At 44.7% G+C, this 24,785-nt stretch overlaps 1 protein-coding gene across 4 annotated transcripts in view; it reads right to left on the reverse strand.

Annotated features, from left to right (window-relative positions):
* RNF152 (ring finger protein 152) overlaps nucleotides 1-24,435 on the reverse strand; it is a 43,076-nt gene extending 18,641 nt beyond the window's left edge. The window contains exon 1 of one of the 4 annotated variants that reach the window (XM_056484759.1): nucleotides 24,349-24,435. The gene's annotated coding sequence lies outside the window, so the exon portion shown is untranslated. Of the gene's footprint in view, nucleotides 1-12,831; nucleotides 12,913-23,921; nucleotides 24,278-24,348 lie in introns of those variants that run through there. The other 3 variants (XM_056484763.1, XM_056484765.1, XM_056484766.1) reach the window with 3 other exon arrangements.
* Nucleotides 24,436-24,785: the final 350 nt, after the last annotated feature.

The raw sequence follows: 24,785 nt of genomic DNA on the forward strand, positions 1-24,785 counted from the left end.
TTCCTAGCTGTTATCTCACTGTGGATGTGGACAACAAAATGTTCACCTGTGGAAAAACAAATTATAAAGCATAACTGTAACCAATACACAGAGCAGCAATGAAGTGTGTAACTGCTGGTTAATACCAGAAGCATTTCCAAGTTTGCAAGTCACACAGTTGCTGCTCAAAGAACTCACTTGAATCTCCTGTTCCCATGATGTCCCTGAACAGATGCATGGATGCTCTCCTCAATACCCCACCCTGATCGGGAAGCAGAACTAAGGGGTGATGAGGCTCCAGTATTCTCCTTGCTATTAGGTGCAATAAACCTCCATCTCTAGTGAGAAGACTGCACTTAGCGTGGACTCTCAGGAGATTTAATGTTGCCAGCCAGCAAGTGCATTGTAAGTAGGCTCAGGAAGGCACACAAAATTCTCTCAATCCCCTTGTAAGTTCTGTGATTCTGTGAAATTTGGAAGAAATATCATATATTTAATGGGGGTGGGAGACCAAAGAAGGAACATTAGAATGAAAGCCTCTTGCTTTAAAGACAATAGTTTTATCCACCTATATTCTTTTTTAAGCTTGATTTTTTGCTAATGAGATTCTGCATGCAGACTTTGAAGCTCCTCAAAATAAAGAGCGCAGGTGCAAGACACAGGTGTGAGTTGTATAATCATAAGAAGAAAGGTATAAGACCTCTTTTAGGAAAAAAAGAATTATTAAATATTTTCATTCCTGTATGTTGATTGCATAACTCCTCTAAAGAAAGCAGTAAAGGTCACTGAAATGCACAGGCCTTTGTTGGTGGAAAAATTCTATTGTATATTGTTTAAAATGACACAAAAAAAAAGCAGCATGAATGCTAGAAAATGAGACTTTAAAGGAGTGAGCTGAAAATCTCCAACTCAGCATTATATCCTGATTTTAAAATGCACAAGTACAGGTTATGGACCTCTGTGTCCCTCTTCATTTTAAAAAGCAACAGTATTATAATTTTATTAAAGGACAAATTTGTAGATTCTTATCACTTCTTAGAATTGCCAGTTCATCATTCTTAATTTTTTTGTTCTCATTTCATAACCACCGATTAACATACAAGATAAGAGTTTCTCCAATGGACAACATAAAGGAGTTTCAGCCAGCAGAGGAAGCAGCACCACAGGAATGTAAGCTTGTAACACTGGAAAAAATGAGTCAGGTTCCTCAAAATATAAAGGGTTTTTTCCTGCAGCTCCTCCAAGAGCTACAGCCATAAAGTTCCTGTAGTTGTGGGAGTACACTTCCACCGCCCCTCACCAAACACCGCCACTTATCTTTGGGTCACACTAACTCCAAACAGAAGGACTAAAGGAAGGAAAGCCAGCATGTCACACAGCTCTAACTTTCCTTCAAGTAACTCCTCACCACCGTAAGTAGCCCAGCTCACACATTCTTGTGTCAGGGATGCAGCTGCATCAGAAGAGATGTGCACAGTGGGAGGGAGCTTCTTCCCTAAACTGCTTTTGAACATGGGCAAAACAAACTCTCAAAATGCACATTTTCTTACCAAAATGCTTTTCACTTGTTTACCTTGCTTTTTTGCAAAGATGTTCAGGAGCATGCAATCACATATGATAGCATGAATCAATTTATTTTACACATGAAAATAATTATAAATTTATACATGAGTTTAAGGAAATGTGTCACAGACACTTTGTAGGTGAACATACAGTTTCTTTAAAGCTGTGAAAACCAGTCTGGGTCCAGTTCTGCAAGCATTTCTTTCTGCCACTGACCACTCCTCCATATGGAGCAGTTCCACTGAGCTGGGTGAAGCTCCTCTCACAGTAGCTGCTCTCAAGACTAGATTTGAGCCAGACTTGCCCAGGAATGCTTCCAGTGGAGAAGCCATTCTGGTCAAATTCCCAAATGCCAACATATGTGATATGTGTTGTCTGAGAGGAACAGACCTTCCCAATCTTTAGATAAATATGAGGAATGCTAAATCTCAAACATTCAGCAAAAGCTTCCAAAGAAGACAACCACTGGATTTTTTAAGACCACCTCAAAATCATCCTGACGTGTCCTAGATTTCATCATCTATTTTAAAATTCCCTTTCAACTACTATTACTCGTGTTTTCTGTAGAAGTCACATGAACAGGGAGAGTGGCAGCTTGCAAGAGATTGTAAACTGAAAGGCAGAAGACACTGTGAAACTGAGAGGATTAAAAAATCCAAGTTTCTGTATGCTTGAAGACTTTCAGGAGGGTCATTTTTCTTTCTGAAGGGGGTTGCTAATTAGCCAACCATAAAAGTAGCAGTTGTAAACAGTCCTCATAAAAATAGCTCATTGCTTATTGAAAGCAAACTTGTGAGTAATACAACTTCACTGAATTCTAACTAATTTGCTACTGCTGACCAGCCTCTCTCTTCTAGACATCCTTAAACTCCATACTGACACATCTCCTACTTCGGACTATCAGTCTGTTCAATTAACACAATTCCAACATTTCTGCTGATTTCAATTTTAAGAAGGGTATCTTATCTACTTCAGAAAGTAAAATCGGAAATAGTTTATTTCTGTTCCCAGCCTAGCTCCATTCCACATCAGAAATATTTATGGAAAACAAGAGGTGCCCTCAGGCAAATCATATCACTTACTACACTTTGAACTTACAACTAACTCCAGGACCATAGTATTACACTTTATTAGTGCAGGACAAGTCCCTAAAAATGGTATTTTGTGCTTGCAAATTAAGCCAGGATGATGAATTAAAAATAGAGAAAAGTGAGTTTTCATGAAAATTTATGAGTTTTCAAATGAACACCTTATGAATTATATTAAATTAACAGCTATGCCACCTGTACTAAGGGAAGTGGTACCTTTCTACCAAATATTAGAAAACTGGCAATTAATTTGCAGAACTGTGAAATGCTGCTTACTCCAGCTCAAGGTACTTGCATACAGGATGACTCTTGTTTCCAGTCTCCAACAGGGACAGTAGCTTAACAGCTACACTGCATCTCCCATAACCACAATGGCATCTAAACTTTATAAGAGGAGATGGAAGTTAGCCATAAAGCCAAACCCTGGAGGAAGAATGGGAAATAAAGCATGCTAATTACGGTTCCCATGGGATATGGTGCTAGCATTCCTCAATCTAACCCTTCAGTTCTATTTTTCAATGGGAGGAGATTTGGTGGGGGGCAGTGTTCCTCCATAAAATAAACCAATAAACTTAGACAAAATCAGGATGCAGAAAAACTCTTCCAGAAGGTGATGCAGGGCAAATCCTCAAACCAGCTTAAAACCAACTGAAGAGGCAAAAAAAGCTTCACCCTTGTACTGCTCAAAAGCTAAGGAGAAGAGATTTTTCTAAGAACATTCTTGAAGCTTTGTAGCAATATGTCCCCTGACCCCATCCTTTGCCATGCAGTTCTTCCCATTTCTGCCTTACAAGAAAATCACTGCACAGGACTGGATCTTTACACACTTAACCCACCAAAACCCCTCAAGGCTTTAGCTAGTTTGCCCCAGCCTGACAGAAAAGCCTTGATGTACAGTCTTCATGGTGATGCCCCAGTGCTTGACACTGAGGTAGAATGGAATTAAGAGAGGCTCATGGGTACTGCATGCTGCAAACAAAGCATCTCCTCATTCCACTAACACTTCATCCTCAAATTAGAATATAAATATGTCAGGGCTTAGCAATGGGACAAGACAGCCAAAACACAGCAAGTACCTCATTAAACATGAGGGGAAAGCAATCCTTTTCATTATCTCCAGGATCTCTGTGCAAGTTACAGCAATGAAAAAAGAAACAAAACAAAAACAAACTATTCAGAGAATTAGGTACAAACAATCTAGCCTGATGAAAAACTCATTATTTCAACACAATCAAATAATCTAGCATATCAGTAGTGCTGATAACCTGCCCTTTTCAATGGCCCCTTGTTTTTCTCCTTACCCTGAAAAAAAGCTGTTCCAAGCTGCAATGCACCTGGAGGAGCAATGAATGCATCTGTCACAGGGCTGGCACACCTATGTAAGGGGCTGGCTTGAGAACTGCAGTGGTCTCTCCAAGGGATATCTACTGCTTACTTTCCTCAAGATCTCAGACAGAAGATAATGTTTAAACTAACCCTTTTGCAGACAGTCTTTCAACAGAGTCTGAAGAGTGGTTGCCTCAAAGGGATCTGGGGAAGGTAACTAAGAAAGTGAGCCCACTGACTGCAAGTTTAAATTCCCAGCAAACATGACACCACCATCATGAAAAGCTTAGGGGGCACTACTTTTTCTAAAGTACTGGATCTGATCTGCAGTTTAGAAACCACCACTATTAATAAAGTTCTGCACTGGAACGGGCATTTAAACTATTAATACTGACATTATTGGAGATCTCAGCTGTACCTGCAATAGCAAGATCTAAGCTGGCCTAATTTTAGCTTCAAATTAAGCTGCATGCAACAGGGTCAGGATTTCCCCCAGCCACATGCCAATGGCAGACTCAATGAAACCACACGAGAATCTGGGTATGCTCACAGCAGAAGGAAAACTTTTCTTTACTAAGGATGAATCTGACTAATTTACAGTATTCTTTTCCCTTCTCCCAGGTTTCAAGTATCAGGAATTTCAGTAGTCCAGAGCTTTACCAATGCCTCAATCCTTAACCCCATTCCACTTTGAAGTGTGCAATTCAGTAATCAGGTCAGAAAGGAAAAGTGAGTATAAGAAGGAAGTTCCTGTCCTTGCTCCAATGAATGTTTAATTATTTTATATTAAAAATTAATTTGGAAAGGGCTAGAATCCAGGCAGTCTAATGAGTTTACTTATGAAGAGAAAAAGAGCCACAATCAAAAGCTGCTACACAAAGGTGGGAACTCAGCCTTAGCTTCCTTTGGGCTGAGTATCACACCTAACTCAGAGAGAGCCAAGCCCAAGCTCCTCCACTGCTTACAGCTCAACAGAATGTACTTAACTCCAGGAAGGAATACAAAGGAGCAGTTCAGCTGATTTTTGTGCAACAGAAAGAGAGATACCAACTTAGAAGTCCTCCTCTTGATCCTCCCTTGTAGTCAATTCATGTGTTTCCTGATTTAGGCTGCCAATTTTTGCAAATCCCATTCCAGCTTTTCTCTGGGCATTGCACAAGAAACCTTCGTATGTGCATCCCATAGAACACAGAGTCCAGAGGCTTGACACTGCAGTACTTTAAATCTTTTGTGGACCAACTCTGTTGCAAATGTTCCCAAGTTGCTTTAATGTTTTGAAAACCATGTGATTAATGCTACAAATGACAGCCAGCTCAGCTGAGCTAAACACTGAACATCAAGTACTGTGCCTTCCCATCCACTGTTCCCCCTCAGCTGAAAGAATTCAGGAGGGTGCAGGGTTTCAGATACTCATCTGAAGCCACATGTGAAGAGTTAGTCAGTATAAAGAAAAAAATGGAGCTATTCAGAGGCATTTCACAAGCAGAAGAAAGAAGTCAGCAAATAAATTATCTGTAGCAAGCAGCCCACATGCAGTTAGTTTTTTTTATTTAAAACATCTCAAAAACAGGACAAGCTAGCAGATTTTCTTGCCAGTGAATGAAAGCCGTACAAATAATCACACTGGCACAAAAAGGTTAAAAAGGGCGGGTGGGAGGAGGCATTCTCTCTGCAGAATTCAGGAGCTGCATCTCCCGTGCAAACAGGAAGCCCTGACTGGGCTGTCCCTCCGGCCAGGAGGCCAGAGAGGGACTCACTGGGCTGCCCATCCAATCAGGCAGTCCAGGGCAGCCAGCAGCACATCAGCTGGCAGGCAGCATGCTGCAAAGCTCTGGTAAAAAACCTGCCCTAGCATGGCCACCTTTCCCTCAACACTGGGGGTCAGCTTTTACAATCAAAGCATGTCTCTAAACTCTGCCTCTATCTCAAATACAAGTGTCCATCCACAGCAGACATAGCAAAAATTAATTTTCAAAACAAGTTGCTTGATTGCTTTATAGTTATTTTATATGATTCCTCATTCTGAGAGTGGCATCATTACTGCCTTCAGTTAAAGTCACATGCAAGGGACAACATACCAGGCAGCTTGAACTCAGTGTTAACTAAGGGTAGACAGGAAAGGGCATTTCCCTTTACTTTCTAGAAGCAAATGAACTCCCACTTGATAGTTAATTCAGACCCTAAGCTATTAACTTGAAAGTTAAATAATTATCCCATTTAAAGAAATCTAGCAATTATATTTTGCATTCCCCCCTCCTCCCCAGCAGCTATTGCTCTTGTGACAATATTCATCTTGTCCATGATGTCTATTATCTGCTATATAAATATTGATGATCTGAGTAATTGCTGTTCTGTAGATATGCTTCTCAAAGATATAAATTTATCTGCCTGAAGTAGGCTGCTGACAAAGTGCTTTCCTCCTTTTACATGGCAATGAAACATTACTGGAGGTGTCACTAGGAGGGGGGGGAAGAAATTAAAAAAGCAACAGCCTTTGAAGAGGAGAAATGAAGTGATGTTTGTCTGTGCTGGGAAGACCAAATAGTAGCAAAGAACAACAAGTTAGCTAAGCTGGTATTCAGGCAGCTTAGGTTTAGCTTATGCTGTGCCAACACCAAGCACAGCTGAAAAGAAAAGAACTCCTCTGGAATCAGCACTGGCCACCACTAAACTGGGCAGGCCTAGGTGTGATATGTTGTGTACAATATCTATGTTGTACCCACCCTGTGGTGGCAGGGGTCACTTCTGGATCAAAGTCCAACCAGAAACCAATCTTGAGCTGCTGGAGGAAGCACACCACGCTGAACATTATGCTGGGACAAACAGGCACCCAGTGCCACCCTGCAACCTTTGCCAGCACAAGGCCAATGTGACACACTAAAGCAAAGATGGTGCTGACACAACCCAACGCTCATCCATGGATATCACAAGCAAAAAACACAGCATTCCTTCAATGTGTTTTTACTGGTTCAGTGCATTTGCCCAGCAGGCCTTGTGAACAGCCAGGTACTGCTCTGTCTTCCTGCAATTGATGAAAATCATTAAAAACATCCCACTGCATGTTCTGGCTCATCTGATCATACTGCCCTCTGGTCTGGCAATACAAAGACCCAATTTTGAGAGAACCCTCTCAATGGCATGTGGCCTCACACTTCCAGACTTGAAATCTGCCTCTGGACAGTAAACAGCATGTGACAGATGAAGGCTCTTCCTTAGCAGACACAGACTTCCTACAATACAAAACCTGAGTCTGAATCTCAATAAAACTACTCCTCTGGAATTATAGGTCAAGAGATGATTTTTTCAGCCATGTAAAATTTGACAAAGTTTATACTGAGAGTTTCCTTGTAGAAATAAGCTAAGATATTCACCAATCATTTACAGTATCTGGAAACAAACACTGGACAAAGACCTTTATTAAAATTTCTTTTAAATGTTTTGAACTTACATATGCCACAGAAATTAAGGGGGAACCAAAAATCTGCCTCATTTACACTGTATCACTGCTGTTTGGGAAGTGTAGGAAGAGGATGAAGAATGCAGCAGGAGAAAAGACACCAGATGCCCTAGAGGAGCCAGAGGCCAGGGTAGGGGCAGGAGGTGGGTAGGGACAGAGAGTGAGCAGGAAGCAAGGGGGAACACAGATAACCTGCAAGCAACATTTGGCGTGTCCAGAGGTGGAGAGAGAGGGACTGAATGTTTGCAGTGAGCAAAAGAAGTACGTCTGGAAGTCTTATTTCTCTGTTGTCTTGCTCTAACAACTACATAATAAGCCATTATACATAATCACAGCAGCCAGATTTTTTTTTATATATATTATATGAACATGAACAGACTTAGTCAAAGTAGTTACTAAACATCCACACAATCCATCTTCTCCCTGCAACACTGAATGTTAAGCCATCTGCTTTTTCAGTGGATCCCTTGTCATATAATTAACTCCCCTTCCAGTTTCTACAGCTTCTTTCCTTCCCCAGTAATTCCTACAACGCTTTGGGGTTTGTATGTTACAATCTCAAATCACAACTTGCTGGATGTCTCTGGATTTTGAAGAGAAGTTGCTTCCAGCAGAAAATTAAAGGTTGAACTCTTACCAGTAACTCTGGGCATGCTTAACTAATACTAAGCCACATAGCATAGCCTAATTAGTCCAACAAGTCTTAAAAAAATCCACATGACCTCGGTTCTTACACTGAGTCATTTTGGAGACCAGTTGAAACAGAGCCCTGAGTAATTCTCTAACATCAACAGCAGGCTGCATTACTCGAAGTGGACTGGATCCTAACTACAACAATCACACAACCCCCATCATCTTCACTTCCAACTTTTTTCCCCCTCTTCTGTTTTTAAGACAAGACACTAGATTTAGTGACCTGCAGGTCACTAGATTTAGTGACCTGCAACAAGCAGCCTGTCTTAACTACACAGCCTCTTATATTTCTCAGAACTACGTTGTTTGTGCACAGGTTAGTTGTAACACATGCTATATGCACATGGAATGCTCTACTGCTAAAGCAAATTACTTTGCATGTAAACACAAAATGCAGGTGGGCCAAACCACTAACTGCCCAATTCACAAGCACAGACTTCGTACTCTCAAGCTTTTACATGCGTATTAATTTCAACGCACTGAAATGTAAAACCCCTTTAAGAAATGTGCCTCAAATCTAAAGTTCACATTCCTGAGTCACTAGAAAGTGAAATTAAATTATTTTCTAGGTAGTTCTTAATCCCATATTTTACTGTGAAATCATGGTCACGTAACTTTATTAAAGCTATGCTTGTCTGGAGCATCTTTTCCTGCACAGCAATGTCGATGTGGAGTGTGACAAAATACAAAATCTCCATTCACCACAACTGCACCACCAAATTTCCTCAGAGGATGCAAACCAGCAATACTCCAGCTCAGTGTGTTTTCATGAAGAGAGCAGCAAGCTTCATCACAGCTGTGCCAGAGTCGCTATGTCCACAAAAAGAAATGCTTCACTGGGTTTGTATCCTGCTACAGTCTCTCTCACGGAGATATGAAAATGCAATTTCACTATAAAAATAAATACAGTGGAGTGAATAATTTTTTGCACTGGGCACATGGCCATCTAATCTCATTGCTTCCAAAAAGCCACTGTACTAAGCTAGGAAGCAGGCATTGTGTGGACTGCAGGACCCTGCTTCTCTAGCTCTTTCTGATTTGCCTCAGCTTCCCAGGGAGAGCAAGGGTTGTATTTCGGTGTCTGTGCCTCCCAGATGCTGAGCACCCTTTCTCAACAGGTAAGGGCAGGGGCACCTCCCTCTACCACTGCAAGATCTGTAAGGAAGCCTTGCAGTGGCAGCCAAGGCATCAGGAAAGAGGGACCCTTGAACTGTGAGGAAGAGCTAAATCATCAACATGCATCCTCAAAGTAGCACAGAGACCTGTGTAATTTCAGGAGAAACAGCACACCCCCAGTCTTTCCCTTTGATAGAACATAACTACTTTGCACCAGCATTTTAGAGGAAAGGCATTCACAAGAAGAGATTTTGCCAATACCTGGAGTTTGTGCTTTACAAAGCTAGCAAAATCCAGTCAAAAGACTGATGGAAAATGTATGAGCACTATTCTAATTAAATGTATTTACATTATGTAGTTCTGATACAAAGCACCAGCTACCAAATACATCACCCAGTAATTCAAAGAAACCTAATAAGCAGCCTGAGATTCTAGGCAGTCCGGTGAAACTGCTACTCCTACAAAACTCTTTCTTCTTGATTCCTGGCTACAGAAGGTAATGTGCCAGCAATCTATCTTGGAAGCTGATGATATGGAGGCATTTACAAAAAATAAAAAGGCAATACAATACAGTCCATTAACCCATTTGCTTACCGAATGAACATGTTTAGCAACTTCCTTTTATGCAGCACTAAAGAAATGCAACTTGCATTTCTTCTACTTATGATTTTTGTGAGTTAAGATCTTTTCTTCTTCAGCTAATGCCTGCATGACACTCAGTTTTTTCTTTCAGAATATTCCAAGAATGTTCAAGCTCCAGATAGTCTAAACACGTGTATCTTGACACACAAGACTAATCCTCACTTCCTAGATGCAATACAACCAAACCACAGTTCTGTTTTCAGATGAAGTTGATCTTCATAAGCTTAAAAAATGTATTGAAATTAGGCAAGCAATAAATTTGGGATTGCCTAGAGGAGGAATAGGAGTGGTCAGTCCTCTTGGTACTTATCTCCAAGTGATGACAGTTCTGTGATTTTTTTTTTCCTTTTTTTCTTCTGAAGTAAAGCTCAGATGGTTTAAACAATTGCCTTCAATGTTCATCAACACAGGAGAAAAGAGGAAGAGCTGATGCAAGAAGCTTTTCCTTTTAGGCAGTTCAGAGCTTTCAGTGCTCTGGCTTGTAGGTTTCTGCCTGCTTGGAACTTTGAATGGAAAACACTCATGAGATCCACTGGAGGTCACAAAACGCTGCAGAAATCCAATGCAGGTAAGATGCGCTAAAGAAGCAAAACAAACAAGCCCCCAAACTATCTGCTCTCCCTTACATTGCTTTTCTTTTTTTCTTGCCTGGAAATCTTGCCACAATAGGAAAAGTGGCAAGAAAAGAAAATGTTAATGCCGTCATAGAGTAATTGCTTAACCCAGGTTTTGAAAATACAGTCAAGGACTTTCCTCTCTTGGAAGAGACACGTTTCACACAAAGAAGCTCAGAATTTCTCTTGTGTGGCAGTACGGTAACACTCAAAACCAGCTCCATCCACTTAGACCACTGTATGCATTCCTTTCACTGAACAAGCAAGCAGTGCTGAAATATAAAAGGAACTGCACCTCACACAGGATGAATTGATTTACAAAAGGGGGAAGCTGGTACATCCCAAAAATACGCAGCACATCACACCCATGACTTCAGACCCTCTTAAGGCAGGCACTGGCTTTTGCTCAGACACGGGTCACGAAGAAAATGGAGAAGAGAGGCTCCTGAACTGTGACGCAGGCCAGGACACTCCAAGAAGTGCACTGCACACTTCAGAAGAGTTGCCTCCATCAGTAGTACTAATTAATAGGGAAAAAGGAAAAAGAAGCCAATGAGCTAAAGAAAATTAATTGGACATACCCTAGATAATTAATTCCATATCCTAGACTACTTTTACATGAACAGTAACTGTGCTGGAATTCAGAAAAGGATATGCAGGGACAAGAAAGTGTAAAATTAAGTCTTTGTTTATGTACCACCAGAATACAAAGTAGAATAACTTGCAAAGTTACTCCAAGTTGTTAAATGCACCTTCTTCATACCAACATATTTACATAAATCACTGATTTTTCACTAGCCTATTTTTGGTAAGTCAAAAAATCCATATATTTTGGTTTTTTCCCTCCATACATACAAGTGTTAATAACCATACAAAGCATTTTCTTCAACCTTTTACTTTTGTAATTTTGCCATCAAGAGAAACAGAAGAAAGAGGGTGAGAGAAGGAAGCAGAGAAAAGGCATCTTTTTGTATTTTGCTTTAAAATTAAAAAAAAAAATAGGTGGAGTACATTTTTTTCCATGGATGTTTTCTGATTTGGGAAAAAGCATTTTCTATTTGATTAATTCAGTCAACTAAGCTTGTGACAAATACCAAGAACAAATAGTTTTGAACCAAAGAGCCTGGCCCTTTGATTTCAGCTATTTTTAAAAAATGGCTATTTCTATACAAAGAAAGCAAATCATCAGTTCTAAACAGACATTCAGAGGACATGAAAATCAGATCCCCCTGCACTAAGCTGCTGATCCACAGCACAGAAGAGCATCTAAGCCTCTGTGGACCACATGCCTCGGCCGCCTTTGTTCCTATATGAGAGCATAGGACACAATTAGCATTTTCCAGCTTCACCCCACTGCCACTGTGGAACAATTAAGAGTACGAATGAAGGTCCAAGTAGCAGCCCTCATAAATTACACACACAGATCCTTCTGTTTGAACCCAATCTTCCACAGGTCTCTAATGAGAGCTACGAACACCATCCACTAATCATCTCATCAGTAATGCAAATAACCATCCTGACCTCCCTTCAAGTGTCTCTCCAGCTCAAACACTGTGCCCTCAGACTGGCACAGCCCTGAGTGCCAAAGCTGCCGTGTCCCACTGGAAGAACCTCGGCATCACAATGCTCTGTGCACCCCACAGCCCGTGAGCACAGCCACCAGGAGCCAAAGCAAACCCTCAGCTACCCTAAGGGCTCATAGCCACTTCTGCCCCTGGCTCTGCATACTCCAAACAGGCAGGAATTGCAAAGAAAGGAACCCTGATCTCACAGAGGAACACATCTTCAAGCCCCCAAAAACAAAACACTGAGTAAGCAACGCAGCAGAACAGCTACAACACTGGCCTGGCAACTAAAAACTGGAAACATGACCTTGTTTTAGACCCCAAGGGACATCACACCTTGTTTTAGACCCCGAGGAACATCACACCCAGCTCTGGAGATGGCACAGCAGTGCTGTTATCCTGGACAAACCTCAGGCTCATCCTATGCCCCCAGCCCATCTCCTGCTGCTGAATGGCCCCTTTATCCAGGTGCATCATTTGCCATGCCTAAGACTGTGGATGGACACTGTTAGAGCACTTTGAAATCAAAATAAAAAGCCAGGCATTCTTCTGTGAAACATCATTACCACCCTGCCAGCGAAGTGTGAATTGCAAGAGCTTCCAAAATAAAAATAAATGTATTTGTATTAGTCCCTTACCCTTGGCATCAGGCCCATACTGCCAGTTCCCATAACATTTATAGGGAAACTGGCATAAACAACAGTGCAGCAAACAAAAGGAAATTTTGTGAGAATCAGATCAAAACATACCAAACAGGGCTTGATACCACAAAAGCAAAGAAACTTCACCTGGACAAGCAACCTGTAGCTGTAGTCACTGTCGTTAACAGATCTACCATGGCAGAAGGAAGAAAACAGGCTCCCAAGCATCTGCAAAATAGCATATTTCAGGTTTTCTTTTAACTAAACAGATTTGGAAAGTATTGCTAAGGGGGAGAAAAAAGCTTAAAGGATTTAAATATTCCAAATAACAGTACCAGCCCTTCAGCCCCCCTCGTCCTGCTCAGCCCCTGCCAGCAATTCCCTACCCCACTGGAAGGAGAATTGCTGGGCTTCCAGTGCCACTCTCAGCAAATTTCTACTTTCCAAGCAGGAAGTGTCTGTACAAGAGAAACCCTCCTATCAGCATTACCAGCTGTGCCCACAGCACAAACAGAGGAGGCACGTACACTGCAAGATCTCAGTGTTTGCGTGTGTGTAAACAGCGCACTTCTGGAAAGGCACAGAGAGTATTTTCAGAGTAAACACTGCGAAGATTTTGTGTCCTTTAGTATGTCAGAAAGCCGCTGTGATCCACTGCTCATCTTCCCCACTTACCGCTGCTCAGCTAAGGCACCTCTGGAACTCACAGGGATCACAACCACATCTCACAAGCCTGTTTTCCTCCCTGAGAGGATGGGAGGAACTTTTCCTCTTACAGCAGTCCAGCTCCCTGGTGTGCTACCCTGCCTAATGTTAGCTTACAGACACTAAAATACCAACCAGCTCTAGAGCAGGAACAGAAGCCAGAGAAACCTATCCTCACCACTAGGATGGCAGCTGCTGGCCCATGAAGGTAAGCAGGGAGAAATGGGGCAGGCTCCTCACTGCCCAGCTGGATCCCAGAAACACTTACAAAGGTATAAGAGAGATGGAAGAAGCACACATGCTAAAGCATTGAGGCAGAGGACCATCTCCACCCCACATCATTCATTTTCAGAAACAGAGCAGCCCTCCAAGATCCCAAGGATACCTTCTCTTATGCAACTCCACCTGAAACTAATGGAAAGGAATGCTTGTTTGATGAAGATGCCAGGACTTTGAGACTGGGACTTTAATTTAAGAGCCCACTCCTGAAAGAAGTCCCATTCTCAGCTTTTGACTTAGGAGAAAGCAGGAGGAGGCAAGCAAAAAGACTGATGCTTTCTTCTCTTAACCACCTACACAAGTACTTTTTCAAAACATGCAGAATTACAGCAAGTTATGTTTGAATTAAGGAGCCTGTGGGGAGAAGTTCTCAGTCACAGAGGAAAGAAAAGCTAGGAAAAATACGACAAATAAAATTGGTTTATTTAAAGCCTGAAGAAAAACAAAGCTTAGAAGAAAGTGTTTTGGTCCCATCCTGGATGAAGCATACTCAAGCAAAAGACTTGTCCAGAAGAAAACCTCATGCAACACAACTGCTACTTCCAGACTGAGCAGGAGGGCTTCATCAGCTGAAAAAGAATCTCTCTCAGGCTAAAGGCCAGCACTGCTGGTCACCCACAAGCCACACAGCTCCATCATCCTCACTCCTTTCCATGGGGATGAAGGGCAGGCACACAGAAGAAACTACAAGTCCAGAAGCTAGGTACCCATTACAGCCTGGAGCACTTTGACACCACAGGTGCTTGGAAGAGCCTTTTTTCTCTAGCTGCATAGGGATAGGATTTCAGATCTGATTTACTGTCTAGACACAGCATACTATCACACAGGACAAGCGAAGAAGACTGAGAGCAGCAGAGTGTGGAAAACAGACTGGCCCAATTTTTTTCCTTCTTTAAAAACAGTATAGTGTGCAGTCCACATCAACATCCTCACAAAAATACTTGATCTGTCCTGCACCTCAGAAGCTGGCTGCTGAAAACAATCCAGAATACAATTAAAACATGGATTCTGTTAACTTTCACTTCCCTCTGCAATTTTGTAATCGTCTCATCCATCAATTTTGAAAGAACATTAATAGTGGCATCAGCTGGCTCTCCACCTCCTCCGCTGAGCCAGCTTTTTCCAAGCCCTGTCCCTGCCTCTCAGCATCTGACCACAGATGCTGTGAGGAAGAGGAGAGGAGGGAGGCAAACCAGGGGTGGAGAGAGGCCAGCAGGGCACACCTAAAATGGGGACCACCCCACAGAGGAGCACCTCTTTCCCAGGAGAGCTATGGCAACTTAGAGTGCCTGAAGGTCTGCTTCAACATGCTTACTTCAAAAGAAAACCACACAAACAAAATAGAGAGAACAAGGCTCTGTCAGGGATTAAGTGAAGCCTGTCCAAGCTCAGACCAAATCCCAGGCACACAGGCTCACCACCACCTTCCAGGAGATGCCTAGGCCATAGTGTGCAGTGTTTTTTGCTGCTTACTTTTTCCCCCCACAACATCTTAAAGATGTGTAGCTGTCTCCATTGATACAAACCATTTCTCCCAGTAACTTTCCACAGGCTTGACAAAGTCCCTGGAACCCCAAGAACTTTCAGATAAGAGCTGAAGAGCAGTCCCATGTTCCTGTTGTCTCTCCTCAAATACATGAAGTTCAGTAATCAAATACTCGCTCTTGGACTCACACACAGTGGCAATGCAAGGAGAAAAACTGGCTGGTGCCAGTTTTTAGCATCTGGCTTATTAATTATTTTGTAAAGGTGGACAGTCCTTTGAGTGATCTGAAACTTTTAAAGACACTCTGACATTATTTTATGAATCTAGTTTGACATGGTTTATAATGAACACAGCCATGATTTATATCACAAACTCCCAAGAACACAAGTCTATCTTTTAAATTATTATCATCCCAACTGTTTCACTGCAGGTCAGCCTGGTCTGTTCCAAAACCAAATTTGTTGGCAAGCAGATTTTCTTTGCTGGTACATCCACTTTTCCTCATCTAGTAAAATGAAACCAAAAACCCCAAAGTACATAAAGAAAGCCTATCGTTATGCTCATTTGAACACAACCAGAGATTGCCTACTTCGTCCTCTCTTGCTGCTGCATGAGGCTGGTACTAACCACCCCCCTCCCCTGAATAAAGATGTAGGAAGAGACTCGTAGTAAATTGGTCAGAAGACAGAAGTGCAGACATCTAATGACTTGCTGGAACAACACATCACTTTTCTGGAAGGTGGCCAAGATCACCAACTTGCATTTCAGCTGGAAGCTCTGCCTCTAGAACCTGCACACACTTTCTTGCACTATCATGCTGAAATATTAATTTCCAGAAAATAAAAAAAGCATGAGCAACTAGTGTTGCTCACTATGAACTGTTGTAATTTCAGTTGCAATATCATATTCAACCCTATAAAAGGCAGGTGACATCAAACAAGACTGAATACAACAAAACACTGAGGAACAGGGTGGAACACAGCATATTCTTTAGATATAAGGTATAAATAGAGTTGGCCTAAAGCAGCCATTCCCCCATTGTTAGATCTCAAAGTATCCCATAGTAATGGCTCTGGTCTAAAAGTAAGGAAAAGGCTTCAAAGGCATTGGGCTTGCCTTCACCCACAGTTTGAACAAGCAAAAATTACAGATCTACACTGGAATCAAGATTGTACATAACTTTGTACATAACCCTGCCAGGCTATCTGGACCTCTGGAAAATGGTAAGTGGGACCAGAAACAACCTGCTAAAGTGATGTTACCCAAGAGCATGGAGAGAAGCAAATGGCATTTGTTAGAGGAACACAGAAACAGAGGGGGAAAGGAGGCAGGACTGGGAAGGGTGACTTTAAGGGGATGACTAGGCTGCCACATAGTGAACAGCAGAACACAGGAAAGTCAGAGAGGCAGGTCTTGGGAAGCACCAGAACTCTGCCTATCCATCCTTAACTGGGATCTGAGGATATCCAGACTCTGGGCTGCAAAGCACCAGACAAGCTGCTGAGCATGTCATCCCACTCCAGCCACTGACCACCATCCATAGGCAAACAGGGCTCCCTCACCAGGCCCTAATCTCATGGGTTAGAAATTACTGCCAGATCCCAAGGGTCTGTGCTCTCTGGATGACTCAGGCCACTGCAGATTCATATGACAGGGCCTAATTTTTATCTCCCACTTTTCCCTTTGTACAGTTATAAAATTACATTTAAACCTAGCTATGTTATTTTTTAATACAAAGACTGCAAACTCGATCACTTCAAAATTAGGAGGTATGATAATGAAAACTACCCATACAACCATTCACCCTGCCTCTGCATATACCTGCACTGACTCTGTTTCCAGTTCAATGATCAGAAACCATTTGAGCTCTGGAAATCAAATGCTTTCAAAAAAAGGCAGAAATATTGTGTGATAAACGCAACAGCTCTCCCTCCAACCCTGCCTCACTCAGGCTTCTGAAAGTCACTAATATTAGTGAACAAAGCAGTGCAGGAAGAGAGAGAGACAACCACCTTGCTTGAGGAAGTTGGACATGCTACCCACAAGCAGGAATTACCTCCTCCTTGGCTCCACACTCAACGTTTTAAGCTCAGTAAGTCTGAAACCAGTTTTCTCTTCAGGTAACCCTTAATGGGGTGGCTCCACCCTCCAGTCAAGGCATTTAGGGCTAATCTACCCACACCAGCAGCTGAGGTCAGCTGTCCTTGTGCTTCCCTGCTACACCATGCCAAGTACTCTGGGATGAGTCAAAAATAAAATCATACCCAAGTACCTCTTTGACGCAGCCAAAATTGAAGGTGTTTCAATCACCTGAGATTGATTTGCTCTTTGACTTCATTCCTCAACTATGAAAACAAAGACAGTACCTGTACCTGATAATGCTGTAAGAATAACTTCCCCACCTGAGAAAGCCCTCCAGGAAGCAATTAGCAACTGTTCAGTTCAAGGTCTGGGTAGGATGTAAAATAAATAGATGTAGAGACACATGGAGAAAGTAAATGTGGGGAAGAGAAAATGAATTATGCAGCAATTACCTATCCAGTGAAAAAGGGACTCTGTGAAAGGGAAAAAAATGATGCAATTACAGAATTAAAGATTGTATCATAATGCAGATGCAAAGGGGAGTTCTGCAACATTAGTCCTGAAACTTCATTGCTTTTGTCCGCCTGATTTTGTAACCCTGTTGTTCTCCTGATGTCATTATTTTGTAAGCAATTGAAATGCAACACAATTATGTGATCATATGTTTATATATTTTCATCATTAATAACATGTGGAACAACCAGCAGCCTCTGCTCCCAACAGGATGGATGCCTCCAGCAGATGGCTGTGAACAACCCCCTTTCCTCCACCTTTATCTGAGGTAAAGAGCAAGGAGAAGAAAGGGAGCTTTTATGCTTCAATTCCATGCACAAACATCTGGGAATTTTGGGGTTGTTTCAGAGGAGGAAACCAAGTCCAGTATCAATCACCTACTCTGAGGCTGATTGTTACAAATCAGACTCTATGAACAGAGGTGCTGAGCAGCTGATGTGCATTGCCCAAGGTCACAAGGAAAGCTCCCAAGGCCTGGATCCCAAATGACCCCTCTAACAGCCTTCTGCCCAAGCCACTGAATCTCTCCTACCTCCACAACAAAACTGAAGTGTAATCATTGCTCCTAACTGCAATCAGAGAAGAAGCCCATCATCTCCAAGCTGTGCTTCTGTGTTTGCTGGTAGATGCAGTCAATGAGCAACTTCAGGGAGAGCATCATGTAAAATACAACTGGCAAGCAAACATTAGAGTTGCATGTGTTCATTCTGGATGATAATTGTTATATTGGGTCCTTTAAGTAAATTACTACCCTGCATACCTCTGACTTCAGGCCAATTGCCAACATGTTTCTCAGTGTCTGGGTCACCCTGCTTTGTGAGGGAAAGCAGCTGCAATAACTTGTTTTATTTGCAGATGATATTAGCTGGCAAGAGGCAGTGCATCTGACAGCATGCTCCCTATGCATGCTTCATGCTTTTTAAAAAGTCTCATTTGCCTTTGTATGTTCCCAATTGCAAACACACACCCAACCTTCCTTTTAAGTAGTACTTTCACCTTGTCTGTGGGGTGCTGGCAGCTACTGCCACAAGTTTTACATGATCTTGTGCACATAACAAAGCAAGTTTCACTTCTATGTTTCCTCATTCTCAGAGAACAGAGCTTGCAAAACCTGGAGCTATCAAGTCCCTGAGGTGTAGTCAGTCAGAGCCTGCAGTGTCCCAGGCACTTGGGTCACACCAGCTCTTCTCAGTGCACATCTTTTGGAAAAGCTCCACCATGGAAAAGTCCACTGTGGTAATGGAAACATTGCAATCCTTCCTTCTTGGCATGCAACCTGCTCAGTTCAGTTTAAAAGCTCACAGAGAAAGCACTGCACCATCCCTAAATAAATACAGGTAGCACAATGCATCTAACGAGAGCAGGCACAGATAATGCCATGCTTTACACCACATCTGCCTGCTTCAGGATTCCTGACACAGAAGCTTGGGTGGCTGGCACCTTCAGAGGAGGGACCTGCAATGTCTTGTCCGAGCACAAGAGTCCATTCTTACCCACCACACAGTCATCTACCATGCCAAGCTACCAGTGGTCAGAGATGGTGTTCATGGAGGGGAAAAGAAGAGAATCAAGAGATGCTCTGCTTCTCTATGTGGCATATCCCTAACAGTGACATATCCCTAATAGTGTAGAGAATTATACTGGGATGCCAGAGATGCCCAGGCACAGTTTTTGTGTGGGGAAAGGGAATATCATTTTGCCTCATTGCCATGACTCAGTCCTCCACATCCTCTGTAAACCCTGATGGGGAGCCAGCTATACAATTCCTCCCTTCGCCTCACCTTGACAGATGCATCTGGTTTTACCTAGAGCTACATGGGTGTTTGAGCTTTACCTTGGCCCTCTAAGGAGTCACATAATATTCTGAGGAGCCTGACACTGGTGATCTCTGCAGGACATTCTCTATGCCCTATGACAGCAGGTATGCATAGTCTGAATCAGCAGCTACAAAAAGGGTATCACCCTCCACATTGAGTTAAGAATTGCATGTGATGCACATAAATGCTCGACACCTCTGACATTCCTGTTTATACTATCAATGCTTGTTTTTTCCTTCAGTCCAAGTCTGGAAGAAATGTGCTCACCACATCCAGCACATCCATGTGAGGGTAAATCTGCTTTTCTTAGTACAATGGCATCCAGCTTTCAGAGACAGACCTCTCAAGACAGCCATGCCAAACCAGCTGCATCTATACTGGGATGCTCAGCAACACACAGGCATGTCCCTGACATCTCACAGCAGCACCTCAGCCCAAGTGCACACCTACCTAAAGTAACTCTGGGGAGAGGGCTGTGTGGGAATCCAGGACTGCACTCACTCACAGAAGCTACTTTGGGAGAAACATACAGCACTGAATGTTATCAGTGTCACATTATCACTGACTTCAACAGGATGGCTAGCACCAGTGAACACCCAGATTATCACACTGCCATTGCACACATGCGAGTTTGCCCAGGCACCTCTGCTAAGTCCTGCCCAGCATGCACATTCCCATCTGCTCCAACACTCACCTCCCAAGGTGGTCTGGAGGTCAGACAAAGCAGGCTTGTCCAAACTGTGGCTGTCAGCCCACAAACCTTCCTAAATCTCAGGTGGCTTTAGCTTGACAAACCATGCTGCAAGGAAGAGTAGCAAGCAGGACTCATCTATGGGATATCTGTGTCCTCTGCCCTCCTGTCCCTGCAGCTCCCTTCAGTGCTGCCTCACATCTGCCCCTGCCACACACACCCTGCAAATTGGCCAGGGCTGCAGAGGTGCTGTGTGTTTGACCACCACACATGCAATGCCTGGCTGGGCAGCTACTACCAGGCAGAACACAGAGTAGCTGTAGGCAGTCCAGTTTTCATCAGAGAGAGCACTGCTTCAAAGATTTCCCAGCCCACCCACTACTCTTAACAAACACAAGTGGGAAATTAGTGATCTTCCAGACTGCCAGCCACTGGTGCAATTTGGTTGAAACTGGCCAAACATGACACAAACAGCGCTCATTTCCTGGGGAAACTTAAGTTAAAATGAAATAAAATAAAACCAGATGAAAACTATGATGTTTGATTAGTGGTGTTCCCATGTTCTGCTACATCCCAAAAAACAACATCTTGCTCAACCCAGCCTGTGAGCTGCATAGCACACAATACAGTTCAGCTCTCTAATTACCCAGATATTACACATCTGGAATGGGAAGGGGCAAATTTCAAACTTATTTACATCTGGGGGTTGCTCTGAAGGGGTAATTTCTGCAGCAGAAAAACAGGGCAAGGCAATTTTCATCTGAAAACGGTGAAATGCTTTGTCAGGCCTGAAGGACCATCACATTCTCCTTCACAACCCTAGAAATGAATTAATTCCAGAGACCTCAGCATCCTTCTCCATCCCCAGTGCCCCTTAATCCATGTTGGTGCTTGCCACCATCACTGCCTTTAGGGCAGGGGGCAGCTCTGCTGCAGTCAGAGCAGCAAATGCTGAGCTCTGGCCAGTCCAGGACCCAGGGAGAAGCTGCACTGATGAGGGCTGGGAGGGTTTCCTCTAACCTCACTCGGTGTGACAGATCATGCTACAGAGCTGCATCAGTTCCAAAGACTCCCCCGCTCCCTTCGCAGAGCACAGCAGGAGGAAACAGCAGCGACAAAGCAAGAAGGCAACTCCAGACAGAGCCAGAAACAGCTGTGGAATTTCTCTGAAGAGCTGCTTTCTGCAAGGGGAGGAAAGCCATCTGACTTCCAGCCCACCCACCCACCGGATAGAAGGCAATGCATAAGAACAGGAGAAAATGTAAGGCATGCCAAGATCCCAGGCTCTGGAAATTAGTTTCCCACATGCTCCACAAAAAGAGCACTTACACCCAAAATCTGCTCCTTTGAACTTGGATTGCACACCATTCACTCAGCTGAATAATCACACTCAAGTCAGTAACATTACTTGCCTGAGTATCTTCTACTTGGTGTACGGAAGGGGGCTGCAGAATTGGCTGACAAATAGACACAGGTATACAAAAGGCAGTGTAAGGACACTCTTCTTAAAAAGGCTAGGAGCCCTAATCCAAGTCCCAAAGTCAACAGCCATGTGGTCAGAACCACAAATCACCAGGTCTTCAGAAGAGTCACATCAACTGATCAGAGCATCATCTAGATCCATTCATACCACTAGACCTGTATCCTCCAGGCCCCATCAACTGATTGAGGTCACAGTCTGAAAAATACTTCACTGACTTAGAAAACTAAATTCTGCTCAAAAGGATGGCTTGAGTATTTAGGAGTATAAGCTTCATTAGCTTCTAGCAAGACTTCAAGCCCCAAGCACACACTAATGCTCCATAAAACTCCAGCAGAGAAACACCACTGCTGCTACTCTGCCAGTACTGGTCCCAAGTATGTCAGCTGATCTGGATGGAACCCAAACATGATATGGCATTTGTTCTCAGCCCCATGCACAGAAAAATGATGCACAGTTCACACCCTGGAAAGCTTATGAGAGGCAGCCCTGAGCTTGAAATCTCCATATGCAAGATTGCTTTCAAGTATCTACCTCTAATTTCACTGGGGCAACTCACATGACTGAAGTTAAACCTGTGCTGAAGCCTCTGTCAGACTGTGGCTGATGGAGTTTCTGATCTAGTTCATCGAGGGGTCAAGGTGAGAACCCTGAACTGAAGCCAAGAACAGGTATGACAAAAACATATCCACGGATTTTGGCAAAGCTGAAGGACCAAGTGAGTCCCTCGGGGAAGGGTGACCAGCACCCAGAAGGATCTACTTCCCCATTCCCTGGGCACTCTGCTAAGCCACAGCAGGTCTTTGGATGACAGATTCATTTCCATGTATAATTAAAACACACAATATTAAGGCCAAAATAATATTTATTGTCTTCCTGGCATTTCTAATCTGGGTATCTCACAGCACTGTCCAATACTCCCACGAAGACTTCACAACAAGCATATAAAACTTCTATCAGGTGTGGTCCAACCAACTTTCTTCCCCCCCAGAAAAGCAGCAACAAGCAGGCATCGTTTCCATTTGTGTTCACATACCTAGCCAGCTGTCCAAAGCCTCTGAGAGGCCTCCCAGCTTGTGCTTTTTAACTGTACTGCCAGCTTGTGCATAGAGGGAATTTTCCACAGGATTCCCGTCCCAACACCCATGGGCACGCCAGTGCCACCAGCAACAGGACAAGGCTGTCCCAGCTTTGCACTCCTCAGCCACGACCACTTTTACATTCCACCTTTCATGCAACTGAAATCCAGCCGCACACTGTTACACAGCCAAGAACAGAGTTTTCAGCAGAAGGGCTTTTTTCCTAGATTGCTGTTGTTGTCATCCCATAGGCTCTACATTAGTGCAGACTCACTGGGCATTTCGGAAAAGGCCTGTGGTACAGAAAGGCTAGAACAGGACCTTCATGCTCATCCTGAGTTGAAAGGCTACAAATAATTTCCAACAGCCTAAATCAGACAAAAAAGCTAAGTAAATCTGAATCAAAAGCTCTCTAAAACGTACTAGCTGAAAACAAAAGACAAACAAAAACAAACCATGAACCACATCGACGAGGAGGAAGAGTTTCAGTGAGCAAACAAGCACAGAGGAATTACTACGTTTACAGTTCAATTAATGGGACCTTATCAAAAGCCTGTTTGCTTTTTTTTTTTTTCGTCAGACACCTATTACACAAACACACACACACTCAATGCCTCGCGGGCTGGCACCCTGGCGCACATATCCCTAATTGTGCCCACATTTCAGGAGAGGCAGAGCTGCTCGCGGAGCAGTCCGTCCACCGGACGGCGTACGGAACAAAGCGCTGGGCTGACGGATGTCGGCAGGGTCCGTAAATCACATTTTTGGCAGCTCGACCTCAGCCGGGTCGGCATCTAACGCCGTAAGGAACTCTGAGCGCTGCCGCTCCGTACAGCGAGGATCCCACCTGGGCAGGGGGCTTCACGCCTCACCGCCAGGCTGCTTAAAAAAATAATTAAAGCCTTTTTCTAAAATCCCGGCGAGATGTCTGGCACTTAATGACAGCACCCGAGTTACCGCGTATCTTCCCCGCTAACTGCCGGCAATAAGGAAGGGAAATCAACTAAAAAAAAAAGAAAAACCAAACCAACGCTAAAGCACCACCGAACCTCCCGCTGGAACAAAGGACCCCACCAAAGCCCGTCTCTAAGTTATCTGGGTTTACTTGCTCGCAAAGCACACGGACACCCCTCCTCGGCTCGCAGCAGCGCCGGTGCGGTGCAGGCGCGACCCCGGCGGGTCTGGAGTAACCTCGGCGCCCGCCGCCCTCCCGGGACGCGGCCGCGCTCTCGGCCGCTCACCTGAACGCGCATCGCATCGCGCCGCGGCACCGCCCGGGGACCCGAGCGCGGCGGGGCCGCCCGGGGCAGGCGCTTACGAAACCCGCGGCTGCCCCTCGCCCGGGCGGGAGGGGAGGAGGGACGCGTGGCGGGGGGCATCCGCGCCCGCGGCGGCCCCGCTCCCCGCCGGGAAGAGGAGGAGGAGGGAGAGGCGCCCCCGCCGCTGGATCCACCGCCCGCGAGCATCGCCCGCCGCCCCGGGAGGGGAGCCCGGGAGCGGAGCCCCTTGGCGGGCAGCGGGCGCCCACTGACCTTGCCGCCATCCGCCGCCGCCGTGCCTGCCCGCGGGATGGCAGCCCCGCGCCCGCCGCCGCAGCCGGCGCCTTCGCCCCGGCAGCCGGCGCCGCCCCCCGTCCCCCCCGCCCCGCCGGGGTGCGGGGCCGAGCGAGGCGTGGCCGGGGAGCGCCGGAGCCGCCCCGGACCCCGGTGCGCCCCAGCCCGCCCCATCCCGGGCCGTCCGCTGCTCCGCGGGCCGGGCTGCCCAGGGGGGCCGGAGCGGGGCGGCCTCGCAGCCGCGGACAGCCCGTGCCCCGCCGGCCGGAGGTGGGGGCTCCTCGGGGCTGAGACAGGGCTCTGCGCGTTTCAGCTGCGGCTTGTTGTGCCACCTGGCCCAAGGTGAGGGACAGCCGCACCTGAGCGCGCTCCCGGCGGGACAGAGCGGCGCCTGCCCCGCGCCCCTCAGGAGCCGC

This window comes from Oenanthe melanoleuca, chromosome 2 (genome assembly GCF_029582105.1).
Source record: "Oenanthe melanoleuca isolate GR-GAL-2019-014 chromosome 2, OMel1.0, whole genome shotgun sequence".
Classification (NCBI taxonomy): domain Eukaryota; kingdom Metazoa; phylum Chordata; class Aves; order Passeriformes; family Muscicapidae; genus Oenanthe; species Oenanthe melanoleuca.